Source organism: Dromiciops gliroides, chromosome 2 (assembly GCF_019393635.1).
Source record: "Dromiciops gliroides isolate mDroGli1 chromosome 2, mDroGli1.pri, whole genome shotgun sequence".
Taxonomy (NCBI): domain Eukaryota; kingdom Metazoa; phylum Chordata; class Mammalia; order Microbiotheria; family Microbiotheriidae; genus Dromiciops; species Dromiciops gliroides.
Window position 1 is genome coordinate 160,765,493 of NC_057862.1, and position 15,340 is coordinate 160,780,832.

The window sequence follows — 15,340 nt, forward strand, 5'->3', positions numbered from 1 at the left end:
AAAAAAAAGAGAGAGAGAGATAGAGAGAGAGACAACAGAGACAGAAGCAACAGCAGCACTATACACTATCAGCTTAATGCTATCTCCAGGTGAGGAAAAGCCTGATGTTCCCTACCTGGAGGCTCCCAGCAGTTCATCCTCCTTCTCTGGAAATAGCCAGAACCAAGAGACTTCCCCTGGCTGATGTGACTTTTGAATGTACCCCAATTCCAGATCCATAGACAATCAAATGTGCTCCTCTTCACTAAGTAGTTAGAGGTACATAATGTCTACACATGATCCAAAGTGGGGATTGTGTCAGCCAGGCACACTGGCCATTGGTCAGTTCCCTCCCCTTCCATTTTTACCTAACAAATTAAATATTTTTCAAATGTTTATTACATTGAAATTTCCTGGTGATGGTCTTTTTTATTTGCACTGAATATGATGACTTTATTGATGTTATACAAAATAGGACTCTATGCTTCTTCCCCCTAATACAGGGCTACTTAGGGCAAGGACTATGAATGGGATATGGGATCTTCAGTATAGGTCATGGATGTGGGCTCCCCAGTGGTGGGACTCCTCTTTTGGATTGAGATGAAAGTCTATGGCTTTCCATTTCATTTCTTAGAGACCATGTAGACCATGGTTGCTATAACCATGCTCATTGTCATACCAGGAAATAAGCTTGACAAAATGGACATTGGAGTCGATACCAGGGCCAACATCAAAGCTAGAAGAGTGGGTGTTGTTAAAGTCATAGGATTTGACCTGGTCCTCTGTGTAGCCCAAGATGCCTTCAAGGATCCCTCTGATGCTTGCTTTAGCACTTTCATCATATCATCATATTATGCAGGTTTCTCCAGCTGACAGGTCAGATCTAGAACAGGTACATTAGGAGCAAGAAAACAGAAGGCCATGCCTATGAGCTTCCCATTCAGCTCAGGTGTGATCTTGCCTGAAGTCTCAGTGGCACTAGTATCAGGATGATGCTTTGGGTAGTGCCCCAGGCATTGAGTTGCAATTAGCCAGAAGGGCAATCTACCATCTTCTGGTAGTAGTAATGGTATGGACTGTGGCCATGAGTCCTTCCATAATGCCAAAGTTGTCATGAATGACATTGGCCAGGGGAGGCAAACAGTAGTATAGGAGTCATTACTGACAATCTTAAGGATGTTATCATATTTCTCATAGTTTACTCCCATCACAAAGAGAGGGGCATCAGCAAAATGAGCAGAGATAATAACATGCTTAGTTCCACCTTTCAAATGAGACTTGGTTTAGGCATTAAATGTTCAGAGCTGGGGGCAGCTAGATGGTTCAGTGGATAAAGCACCAGCCCTGTATTCAGGAGTACCTGAGTTCAAATCCAGCCTCAGACACTTAACACTTACTAGCTGTGTGACCCTGGGCAAGTCACTTAACCCCAATTGACTTACTAAAAAAATGTTCAGAGCTCCTGTCAAAATTACTCCAAAAATAGCCATAAGACAACCCCTGGAGAAGTAGAACCCATAAAAAGGTGGACTGAGATTATTTTCCAGCCAAAGACAGTTTAAAAGCTCAAAAGGAGGGGGCTCCTGTGCTGGGCTGGGAGTGGAGTCAAACCCTGAGATAGTGCTGACACAGATCCACCCCCAGGCAGGCTGTGCCAGAGGAACTTACTCCTGAGCCTCCAAATCAGCTGCAGCACCAGGGTCATCTGGAACTAAGCTTACAATCGGGTGAGAGAGCTCAATGGCTGGCTATATGGGGCGGGGGGGGGGGGGGGGGAGGGAAGAAGGGCAAATACAGGGGTGCCTGTGGGACCTAAGGAGGAATTTGAAGAAATCTTGAGCAGCAGGAAGCCTAGGTGGGGGAGGGGCACAGGCTTGTTAGAGCTAACAACAACAGCACACAAAGTTTTGCTGCCTGGTTAATTAGCAAGTTAGCCTGAGGTTATCTATGGACCAGAGAACAGGCCAGGCAAATGAAAAACCTGCCCTTCCTGAAACCAAAACACCTGGGACCCTCTGAAGCTTAGGACAGTGTAGCTTGGAAATAGGGCCCCACTTAAGGAGTTAAATGTCAAGTAAAAGATGGGTAACATGAGAAAGCAGAGAAAATTGAGAACCATAGAAAGTTTCTTTAGCAACAAGGAAGATTGAGATGCACCCTCAGAAGAGGATAGAAACATCAGGGTTCCTACATCCAAAGCTTCCAAGAAAAATATGAATTGGTCTCAGGCCATAGAGGTGCTCAAAAGGACTTTAAAGACAAAGTAAGAGATGTAGAGGAAAAAATGGAAAGAGAAATGAGAGTGATGCAGGAAAGTCATAAGAAAAAAGATAGCAGCTTGAAAAGCCAAACGGAAAATGAAATACAAAAGCTCTCTGAAGAAAACAATTGCATAAGAATTAGGACTGAACAAATGGAACTTAGTAACTTTATGAGAAACAAAGAAACAATAAAGTAAATCCAAATGAATAAAAAATAGAGGGCAATGTGAAATATCTTCTTGGAAAATTGCCCTGACAGTTTAGAAGAAGAAGGTAAAATAGAAATTGAAAGAATCCACTAATCACCCCCTGAAAGAGATCCCAAAATGAAAACTTCCAGGAATATTATAGCCAAATTCCAGAGCTCCCAGGTCAAGGAGAAAAGATTTCAAGCAGCCAGAAGGAAACAATTCAAATACTGTGGCGCCACAGTCAGGATAGCACAGGATCTAGCAGCCTCTACTTTAAAGGACCAGAGGGCATGGAATATGATATTCCAGAGGGCAAAGGAATTAGGATTACAACCAAAAAATCACCTACCCAGCAAAACTGAGTATAATCTTTCAAGGGAAAAATGGGACTTCAATGAAAAAGAGGACTTTCAGGTATTCATGATGAAAAGATCCAAACAGAATAGAAAATTTGACTTTCAAATGCAAGACCCTAGAGAAGCATAAAAAGGTAAACAGGAAAAATAAATCATGAGAGATGTTAAAAGGTTAAACTTTTGAAGGCAGCTAGGTGGTGCAGTGGATAGAGCACTGGCCCTGGAGTCAGGAGTACCTGAGTTCAAATCCGGCCTCAGACACTTAACACTTACTAGTTGTGTGACCCTGGGCAAGTTACTTGACCCCAATTGCCTCACTAAAAAACAAAAAACAAAACAACAAAAAAAAGGTTAAACTTTTTATATTCCTACATGGGAAAATGATACGTCTAAATCATAAGAGCTTTCTGAGTATTAGGGCATATGATAGGAATAAATCTAGACAGAGGGCACAGGTGGAAATTGATTATGAAGGGATGATATCTGTAAAGCATTTATTTTTTGTTTATCTTTTTTTGGGGGGAGGGTTGGTGAGTGTCTTGTGTCTGAGGCCAGAATTGGGCTGGGGTCCTCCTGGGTCCAGGGTAGGTGCTTTGTCCACTGTGTCACCTAGCTCCCCCATGATGACATCTTTAGGGTAAAATTGAGGGGGGAGAGGAATGCACTGGGGGAGGGGAAAGGGGAGAGGTATAATGGAGTGAAATCTCACACAAAAGAAACAGGAAAGGGTTTATAGAGTAGGGAGAGTGATGGGGGAGAGATGGAGGAGGAGTGGGGAAGTGAATGAGCCTTACAATCAACAGAATTAGCTCAAAGACCTTAATCTCATTAGAGTTGGCTCAAGGAGGGAATAACATACATATTGGGTGGAGTAATCTATCCAACCTTGCAGGAAAGTAGATTGGGAAGGGGATAAGGTAAGAGAGGTGAAAAAAGGGAGGGCAAAACTGGGGAGGGGGCAGTCATAAGCAAAACATTTTTGAGGATGGATAGGGTAAAAGAAGATAGAAAATGAAGTAAATACTATGTGAAGGGGATAGGATGGAGAGAGACAGTAATAGTAATTGTGAAAAAATTTTTGAAGCAGAGGCAAGAGTAATGTAAGATGATGATGATTAATGATTATGATGATGGATTGATGGGGATTGGAGGAAGATGAGGATTGATTGATGATGAGGAGGAATGGAAGGAGGATTGATTGACAATGATGAGGATTGACTGAGGATAATAATGAGGATTGATGGATGATGATCATGGCAAAATGTATGGTACTTATTTTGTTGGGCTATTGTGAAGAAAATTATTTGTCAAGTTTAAAGTACTATATAAAAGTCTTCTATTACTGTTGTTGCAATAATTAACCTTATGGGTTCATTGTAAGGAAATCATTCTATTTTTTTTTCTTTTGGTGAAGCAATGAGGGTTAAGTGACTTGCCCACACAGTGACTGAGGTCAGATTTGAACTCAGGTCCTCCTGAATCCAGGACCAGTGCTTTATCCACTGTGCCACCTAGCTGCCCTGGAAATCATTCTTTAAAGTACTATATGAATGTAGTTTACTATAAAAGAAAAAGGATGAGCAGGATACTGTCAGAAAGACCTGGAGGGACCTGCATGACCTGATGCAAAGTGAAATGTACTGTATACAAAATAACAGTAATAGTGTAAGATGATCTATTGTGAATGACATGGTTATTTTCAGAAATGCAAAGATCCAAGATAACTCTGAAAGACTTATGAAAATTGCAGTCTATCTACAGAGAAAGAATTGATGGTATCTGAAAACAGATTGAAGCATAATTTTTTTTGATAGTTCCTTAATCTGATGTTTTGTCTTTGTTTTCTTTCACGATCTGGCTAATGTGGAGAACTTTTGCATGACTACCCTTGTATAACTTATATTGAATTGCTTTAGTTCTTAGGGGGTGGGGTGAAGAGGGAGGAAGGAAGAGAAGTTGGAACACAAAGTTTAAAAAAATTGATGATAAAATTTGTTTTTACATTTAATTTGGAAAAATAAAATTCTAAACATTTCTAAAAAAATTCACTTATCAGGGCATCCCCCTTTTATAAAAGCATTTAAAGCATTCAATGTGTCCATTGGGGGGGGGGGCTTTGGTTATTGAGAGAAACCACTGGCCATCAATTAATTGATTATTAATTACCCAGAAAAAAATGAGACTTGGCCTTTTCTTTTTTAAAAATCATTTTGAAAATGTTTTAATTGATGTCTTCTATTTCTTATATTATCATAGTTATTTCCACCATCCTTCCTTCTCCCTCTTCCAGACATACCATATAAAATAATATTTATTTATTTACTTTTAACATTATTTTTTACAAAATTAAATTCCAAATTTCTTCCTCCTTCAAGCCCCTCCCTCATTCATTGAAATAGCAAGAAATATGATACCCATTATACACATGAAGTCATGCAAAACATATTTTCATAGTAGCCATGTTGCAAAAAAAAAAAGCAAGAAAAATAAAGTGGAAAAGGCATGCTTCAATCTATACTCAGAGTTCATCAGTATTCTCTTTGAAAGTGAATAACATTTTTCATCATGAGTCCTTTGGAATTATCTTGGATAATTGATCAGAGTAGTTAAGTCCTTCACAGCTGATCATTGTTACAATATTCCTGTTATTGTGTAAATGTTCTCCTGGTTCTGTTTACTTTGCTTTCCATCAGTTCATTCACATCTTCCCAGGTTTTTCTGAAACCATCCTGATCATCATTTCCTATAGCATAATAGTATTCCATCACAATCATATACCACACCTGATGGGCATCCCCTCAATTTCCATTTCTTTGCTACCACAAAAACAGCTCCTATATTTTTATATATAGGTCCTTTTCCCTTTGATCTATTTGGGATACAAGCCTAGTAATGGTATTGGTGGGTCAAAGGGTGTGAATAGTTTTATAGTCTTTTTTTTGGGTATAGTTCCAAATTGTTTTCCAGAATGATCGGGCCACTTCACAACTCCATCAACAATGCATTAGTGTACCTAATTTTCAACATCCTTTCTAGCAATTGTCTTTTCCCTTTTATGTTTTTTTTTTCTTTTTTTTAGTGAGGCAATTAGGGTTAAGTGACTTGCCCAGGGTCCCACAGCTAGTAAGTGTTAAGTGTCTGAGGCCTGATTTGAACTCAGGTACTCCTGACTCCAGGGCCAGTGCTCTATCCACTTCACCACCTAGCTGCCCCCCCCTTTATGTTTTGATAGTCAATCTAATAGGTGGTACCTCAGGGTTGTTTTAATTTGCATTTCTCCAATTATCAGTGATTTAGAGCATTTTTTCCATGTGGATATTGATAGCTTTGATTTCATATTCTGAAAACTGCCTTTTCACATCCTTTGATGATTTATCGGTTGGGATATGGCTCTTATTTTTATAAATTTGGCTCAGTTCTCTATATATTTGAGAAATGGGACTAGCCATGGCCTTTTACATAGAGATAAAGACATCAGTAGACTCTATTACATACTCAGCTCCAGCATCTTCCCATTTAATATTGATGAGATTGCATTCCTAGAAGATAGTAATGGTTTTTCTATTGATCACTACCTTTCCATTCTCAGTCTTTATATTACCCTTGAACTTGCCGTGAGTGAGATCACATTGGAACATAGAAACCATTTATTTGAGGTCAATGAAAGGGTCACTGCCGGCCACAATGTCCACTCTGCCTGAGGTGAATGCAACCTTGGTCACCAGGAGCCCAATACTGTCAAATCCATTAACTTTGACCTTCACCATATTGTCTCAGGAATGCAGCTATAGTAGCATAGCCTGGTATTGAACTTGGGACAAGAGTTGAGAGCTGATGGATTCTTTAAATATTGTCCAAGAACCAGTCTTGCTAGAGTAGGAAAGGCCTATTAACTATTTGGCTACAGGGTGATGAATGTTTTTGGTTATAGTCACATTCATAGAGTTCCTACTAAGTTAATAAAACAGTATGGTATAGCAGATAGAGAGATGGACTTGGAGTTAGGAAGGCCTGTGTTCACATCTCCCCTCTGCCACTCACCATGCAACAATGGACAAGTCACTTAATCTCTCTGAGCATCAGTTTCTTCATCTGTTTCAAAAAAAAAAAAAGGATAATACCCATGGTAAATACCATACATTCATTCATTCAAAAATTAATTAATTCAGTTATTTAAAGGTTCAAATGAGATAATATATAAAACCCTTAGAAAATTATATAGCACTATATAAATGTCAGACATTATTATTATGTTGTTTTTATCAGTGCAGGGAGTGCCCACATAGACAATCTTAAATTCTTGAAATAAAGAAGGAAGTGAGTCTACAATTGGAATTATCTTCCAGGCCATACCAAATACATCAAAACTGTAGCTGACTTAATAATAATGCTTCTGTTAAATATTAGCCTTTAAATAGACCTAACTCTGTTTAAATAACTGTACAAAATAATGAAAATTTTCAAATTAATTAGCAGCGATATTAGTAATATGTCCTGGCACAAAGAAAACTTAGATCAGATTCTAAGTTCTGCACAAAACCTTTGACATAAATCTGACTTTGATGCTGACTTCGTGTTTCTGTCACAGTTCCCCAAATTAACAATTCTTTAGATTGAATATTTTTTCCCTCAGCTATCTAAACGATCAGCTTCTCTAGTGATTCAGATCTGCTGAGCAATAGTTTCAATTTGAAGGGTTAAAATTCTGTATCAGATGTTTTTAGATCATGTGTTTCTATTATTATCTAATTGTTTTCCAATTGCATTTCCAAGAAGGAATTCTCTTTGAAGAATATTGTCTTCTTGGGTATATATAGTGTCTCACATTGTATGCAAAAAGAAAAATTCTAGATTAAGAGTTGAAGGACATGGATTCAAATCCCAATTCTGCCACTTACAAGTTGTATAACGTTACTCAACCTAATTGAGCCTCAGTTTCCTCATCAGCAAAATGAGGGATTTAAACCAGGCCCTCTTTTTACAAGGACCTTTAGTTTTTTTATTTTTTTGTTTTTGTTTTTGTTTTGTTTTTTTTGGTAAGGCAATGAGGATTAAGTGACTTGCTCAGGGTTACACAGCTAGTAAGTGTCAAGTGTCTGAGGTTGGATTTGAACTCAGGTCCTCCTGAATCCAAGGCCAGTGCTTTACCCACTGTACCACCTAGCTGCCCCTACAAGGCTTTAGAAACTAAGAATCCTTTATCCATAAGACTTTATGTAGTCTATGAGTAAAAGTAGGTAACTATTTAGACAATTAAAGTCCATTACTATGGGTTATTAAAGTCCATACTAATAAAAAAGAAAGTTTATTGTTTCTTGAAGATATTTTATTACTATTGGATTTAATTTATTTTTAGTATACCTTAATAATTATTTTGAGCTCAATTATCACCTCCTTCAGAAAACCTTTCCTGAGCCTTCCAATTTTTCCTTTCCCCCATCATTATGTGATTATTTTGTTTATATACTCTATTTATCTGTGAATATTGTATAGTCTCCACAGTACAATGTAAAATCTTTGAGGGCAGAGACAGGTTTGTTTCTTGCTTTTTGTATCTCCAGCACATAGCATAGTCCCTGGCATATTTTGGGTGTAAGTCATTATACAAAAAAAAAAAAAAGCACTTTAATGATATCAGATATGAGATCATAGAATAGGTCCATCATCCTTTAGTTAACTAACCATGTAGTTCCCTAGAATGTAGAAGGGATGTTATGACTTGATTCCCAGCCAATTAAAACTTTTCTAATAAATGGATTAGTGAATTTCAGTTTGTAAGTATAGCACACTCTCTGGGACAACTATCCCTAAACTCACTCACTTTGATGAGTCAATTTTCTAGGAATGACTACTACAGGTCCTAGAGGGGTATTCCTGAAAGTTTGGAGGAGTATCTTTTCATGTGGCATGAGGCTCATGAGACATTATGCTTCCTATCATAATCATCAGTTGATATCACTTAGTCATATATCTTTAATTAACTTTTAGAAAGGGGTATTTATTAAGGTGGTACAGTAAGTCAGTTGGTATAAAACATTCCAGAAAAAAAATAAATAGCTCACATGCATATTACACTTTAAGGTTTAAAAAGTGTTTTATAACTATTATTTCTTTTTATCCTCACAAAAACCCCGACAGGTAGGTGCTATTAATATCTCTATTTCACAGATGTGAAAACTGAGGCAGATGGCAATTAAGTGACTTGCCCAGGGTCATGTAGTGTCTGAGTCTGAAAAGACTCTGGGTACAGAGAAAAGTGTACTCAAGCTGAGAGAGCATATGTGCAAAAGGGATAACTCATAGATGCAGGGAATGCTTTTGTTAGAATATCCAAGATGTCTGTTCCCCTTAAAGATGATACACCTTTCTGTGTATTTCTGGTAGAGCCTTAAATATGTATGTAGTCTATCCTGGGTTCTCATGCAGACACTGGTCTCAGCTGGTCTGGAGACACTATTAGGATATCAATAGGAAGATAGAAAGTCCTCTAGACCTCCAAAGTTCATGAGATCACCCCCCCCTTTTTTTTTTCCAAAGAGAAGACTTGGGGAGAGAGGGAAGGGAATAAGCACTTATCTGATACTATGTGCTAGGCATTGTGCTAAGTGCTTCAAAAATGTGATCCTATTTGATCTTCACAACAACCCTTTAAGGTAGGTGCTATTCTTATTCCCATTTACAGCTGAGAAAACTGAAGCAACCAGAGGTTAAGTAACTTATCCAGGGTCACAAAGCTCAAAACAGTGCTCAGTCAAGTGTGGGGTGGAGGGTGTCTACACAAGGAAGAAATGAAGATTGAATCCTAGGACTCTGCTCTTCTTGTCAGTCTCTCAATGGAATACAAACAATAAGACAATGTCTGCTTTGAAGTATCTTAAGTTTTATCTGGAGAGGGAACAGATTTGTATATAAGCAGAGGTGTGCTGGTAAATGTTTAACAATCAACTTGGTGGGGGGCAGAAGAGATTGAGCAAAAGACATACTTTGAAGCTTAATTTGCATCATTATAATTTTCTCCATCACGTTCCTAAGTCTAAGCAATGAATGAAACAATAAATCAGTGTTTGTGGATTTCCAAGTCATGAATGTTCACATTGAAAGTTTAACAATTCTCAAGAGTCCAATCTGCATCCAGCAAGTCCCTGGAATAAATATATTCACAATAAATATGATGTAGTTAAGGAAGGAGGATGCTTGTATTTGTGGGGGATCAGAAAAGGCTTATAGAAGGTGATTTCGTGTCATAAAGGAAAGAAAGGGATTCCAAGAGATAGAAGTAAGGAGGGAACACATTCTGAGCATAAGAGATAGAGCAAAGGGACAGAAAGATGACCAGTTCAACTGGAGAAAAGAGTATACGGAAGGGAATAATGTACAATGAGGTTCGAAGGATAGGTTGGGGGCAGTTTTTGAAGGGCTTTAAAGGCTTAAAAAGTTTTTATTTGCTTCTAGAGGCAATAGGGAGCCATGGAGTTTAACTAATAATGGAGTGGCATGGTCCAATCTATGCTTAAGGAAAATCACTTTGTCAGCTGGCTAAAGCATGAATTGGAGTAGTGGGGATTTGAAGCAGGATGGTCAATTTAGGCGGCTTTTGCAATAGTGCAAGGAGAGCTGATATGATGACTGTGAATAGAAAGAGAGGTTGAATACAAGAGATGTCATGGTGGTAGAAATGGCAAGATTTGGGTACAGTTTGGTTATATGTGGTGAGAATGAGAAATCAAGGATGTGAAGTTCAACATGTCCAGAGTTGAAATGAAAAAGCAGCCTGGGAACTGAAAAAGCATGTCCATTCATATGATTAAATGGCTTACTTCTCTGTATTTAGAAATATAAAAAGACAAATCTATATAGCAGTGGAAAAACAATTCAGACACTTTGAATTCTAGCTTGACAGCAATTATTTATTTATTTATTTTTGGCAGGGCAATGAGGGTTAAGTGACTTGCCCAGGATCACACAGCTAGTAAGTGTCAAGTGTCTGAGACAGAATTTGAACTCAGGTCCTCCTGAATCCAGGGCCAGTACTTTATCCACTGTGCCACCTGGCTGCCCCCCACCCCCCAGCAATTATTTTAATGGATACAAGACCACAACACTTCAAGGAGGTAAGTGACTAATGTATATATAGTGTGATCAAAACAGTTATATATAAGCACTGAGAATATTAAAAAGGAATAGTGTGATTTTTGCAACTTGAAGTTGGCCAGAATATTCTCTGATAAGAAAATTGTTTTGATTTCATGCCATCTTACATTAATGATGTGGCTGTCCAAAGAGAGTCTTGAACTTTGGGAGTGTGAGGGGTGGTAGGGTTTACAGAAAACAGAAAATAGAAATGCCTTATTTTTTTTTTAGTGAGGCAATTGGGGTTAAGTGACTTGCCCAAGGTCACACAGCTAGTAAGTGTTAAGTGTCTGAGGCTGGATTTGAACTCAGGTACTCTTGATTCCAGGGCCGATGCTCTATCCACTGTGCCACCTAGCTGCCCCTAGAAATGCCTTATTTTTAGTGGACTCAAAAGGGAGATGTAAATTGCTACCTTTTTTCAAACTTATTAAAATGGAAATATATCAAAAAGGTATATGGTATTTTAAAAAATTATTTACAGAAAGAAAACTCTCAGTGTGTGCTATATTTGAAAACACTAACAGCTGGAATTAATGAATACTGTGCTAGTTTCTTTTTTAATTTTTTATTAATACTTTCAATTATAGGAATTTATTTTCTCTCCCCCTTCCCTTCCCCACCCCCAAGTGAAAAGTCAATAATAAAGCCAAAACCTTTGTAACAAATATGCATAGTCAAAACCAATTCCTACATTGCCCTTGTCCAAAAATGTATGTCTCATTCTACATCTTGAGTCTGTCACTTCTTTGGTAGGAAAAGGGTAGTATTCATCTCTCAGAACAGTGAGTTAGGCATTGCATTGATAATTAAGTCTTTCAAATTTTCTCATTTTGACAATGTTGCTATTAGATACAATGTACTCCTGGTTCTATTTACTCTTCATCAGTTTATACAAGTCTTCCCAGGTTTCTCTAAAAGTCTTAGATGCTACAGTAGCACCTCAGAAGGAAATAAATATTGCCATTTTTGTATGTAACCAGTATAATAGAACTGCAGTTCTGAGTTTATGTACATTGGGTTCAAACTTGAGAGCTTCTCTCTAAAATCTCTCATTGGTAAGGTCTTTATTCAGTACTTGCATGAGAACTCAAATTCTCTGCGGTGAGAACATCAAAACTTAAGCCACGGGGCAGCTAGGTGGCACAGTGGATAGAGCACTGGCCCTGGAGTCAGGAGTACCTCAGTTCAAATCCAGCCTCAGACACTTAACACTTACTAGCTGTGTGACCTTGGGCAAGTCACTTAACCCCAATTGCCTCACTAAAAAAAAAAAAAACTTAAGCCACCCCTCACCCAAGGTTTCTTCTCCAGGGGACAGAAACATTTTGTTTCTATATCACCAGAATAAAAGGTAAAGGGCTATCAGCTGCCGTGTAAGCTTGTGCTTCTTCAGTCATTTTACAGTCGTCTCTGACTCTTTGTGACCCCATTTGAGGTTTTCTTGGCAAAGATACTGGAGTGATTTGCCATTTCCTTCTCTAGATCATTTATAGATGGGGAAACTGAGGTAGGGTTAAATGACTTGCTCAGGGTCATACAACTAGGAAGTGTCTGAGGCCATATTTGAATTCAGGAAGAGGAGTCTTCCTGACTTCAGACCCGGCATTCTATCCATTGAGTCACCCAGCTGCCCTAACTACACAAGCACTTAAGTTAATATCTCTTTTATGTCTTTTTCCTTTCTCCTCTCCAACATATATAAACAAAGTTTTCCTTGGAAATGACAGAATTTGTCTCATTTTACCCCCACTCAGGATTTCCCCTGGGAATTTCTGATTTTTGTTCATGTCTAGATCTCCATAACAAAAGGAAAAGGCCCTTCAACTTCCTTGCATGCATTCAAGCTAACAAAACATCAAATATAAGACAAGTTTTATTTAACTTTCTTCAGTGTCCAGGCAGTAGTTCTCAAAGTGTTTTGTTTCAAATATATATCATATAATTACGATGATAAAATATAACATGTTAATTTTAAATTTTTATTTATTTTATTTTTTCTCAATTACATGTAAAGATATTTTTTGAGTTCCACATTTTTCTCCCACCTTCCCTTCCCTCCCTACTAAAACATAACATTTTATTCTACTTATCAACCTAATTATAAATAATTATGAATATTTAATGGGGGATATTCTGTAGGAATAATTAAAAGAAGTAATCCAGCAAGGCTTCATATTAAATTTATTTTACAAATGTTGTTGAAATACAATATAAATAACATCTTTATTGAAATCAGTTCCAACTTGGAAGGTGTTTAATATGACAATAATAAAATAATTTTAATGTTGAATTTTTTATTTAAATAAATGTTTGCAAGTTTTGGTTCAACACCAGATAAACACAGTCAACTCTAGTTGTACATCAAGTTTATTTCTACATTTTTATTTAAAACATAAAGTAAAAATTCTGACTCAGGTAGAAAATGGTAGAAAAATTTTACAAACTCTCTTGTTGAGAGATGGAAATGTATTTTTTATCTTTAGCCACACCTAACCAATTGATGAAAAATGAATAGCTGGCTATGATATAAAATATTTACTTTTCTACTGGCTAATGACAAGAGCTGTATTAAATGATAAATGTGCTTCAAGTTCAAGGACATATACAATGTTCTATTTTTAACCATGTTCATCTATAAATGAACCTTCGTAAGAATCTTTTTATACATCACTTCTTTTCTACCACTAGCCCAACAGCTACATTCTCACGGAAATTTTACTGAAAGCCTGGCCTGTGTTGTCAATTAGTTCATTTGAAAACCCAACAAATAGAAGTTTAGTAGGATGAGTGGGGCATAAGTTATAAAAGAGGCTTAATATAACAAAAGGCTGTATAAGGTTTGTTTCTACTGGACATTTGTGATGGTCCATGATGGTTTCAAGATTTCTTATAACGCACACACCATCAGACTTTTTAACTCAAATCCCTTGAATTATCATGGCTAACCCCCAAGAAGTTCATGAACCTCTAAACAGGAATCACTGTTCTGAGGCAATAAATTACAGGGAAAGCCCTGACCTTCATAGGTAGGGGGAGTTTCCTCATCCAGGTGTCCCCTTTACCAATGAAATGTCAGATGTATTTCCTATCCCTATCTCCACAATAAATTACCATGGATTAACCAACCTCTATGCTTTACCCATTGCTGTTTAAAGCTACAATAGATCCTCACAGTAACAAAAAAGTATAATCCTATTACATTTGCATGGTTCTCAGTGCTCTATTAGGTTGTGATTAGCCCTGATGATCACAGAATCTCAGAGTTAGAAGGGACCTCAGAGGTCATGTAGTTAAACCCACAGCTGAACAAGTACACCCTTACATAATAACCCACTGGTCTCTATTGGAAGGGCTTCAGTGAGGACCAAACTACCTCCTAAGGCAGCCAATTCCACCTTTAGATAGTTAGCACTAATTGTTTCCCTTACTCTAAACCTAAAGGTGCCTCTTTACAAATTTCACTTTTTTCTAGTTTTGCCCTGTGGGGTCTAGAAGAAGAGGCCTATAAATAGCTCAGATTAAAGTGTTCTGAGTGTAGATTCTAAGTAAACAGCTTGGACCATTCATCCCTTAATTTGTTGATAGCTAAGTCTAGTGAATATTTGCAAATACCCAATGCCAAGCAAAGTTATTTTATTTCGATGTCTTGTGAACTTTTTGTTAGTGAAATTCAAAATGTTAAAGCTTAGTTGAGTACCCAGTAGTAAAGCTTGAGGTATAAACATCTATTATACTTCATTTACTTTTTATCAAGCCATCAAACCTTCTCCTCAGAGGGGATGATGGAGACATGGGGTCTTAGAGCTGAAATGAATCTACTCCAGCTCCCCTATTTCACAGAAAACTAAGACCCAGAGAAATTAAATGGTGGCCTTCCAGGAGATAAACTATAATCCTGTTGCTAGGTTTCCTCTTGTCAAAGTAATACCATTTCATTATTTGGCTCTAACTTTCATTTGGCAATAAGCCGCATATTATTTTTCTAAAAATGAAATTACATAAAGAAACATCGATGATTTAATTTTAAAAATAGTCTTCCCTCTCTCTAAATGGTACAAATTCATAGGCTGGTTGTAAATTGAAGAATCTTAATAAATTCATGTTTCCAAACAAAAGATAAGCCTCAAGTCAACATTTCACCAGTAAGTAATAAGTAGATATAGGTAAAATATTGGGAACAGATAGTTATGAAGAAATTCAAGGGTAAGATTGCAGAATTGTTGGGGAAAATATATTAGCAGGTGTAATGTTTGCTGTAAACAAAAAATGTTGAATTTGGAAGATGTGCCCTGAGGAGCCTTATGACGTTCTGACACTTGATGACTGGCATGCCAATAGCTCCCACCAGGTGGCAGTAGCATCTTGGTTATCATAACCCCTATTGGTTAGTCATTAAATGTAGGGTATTTCCTTTTATCTC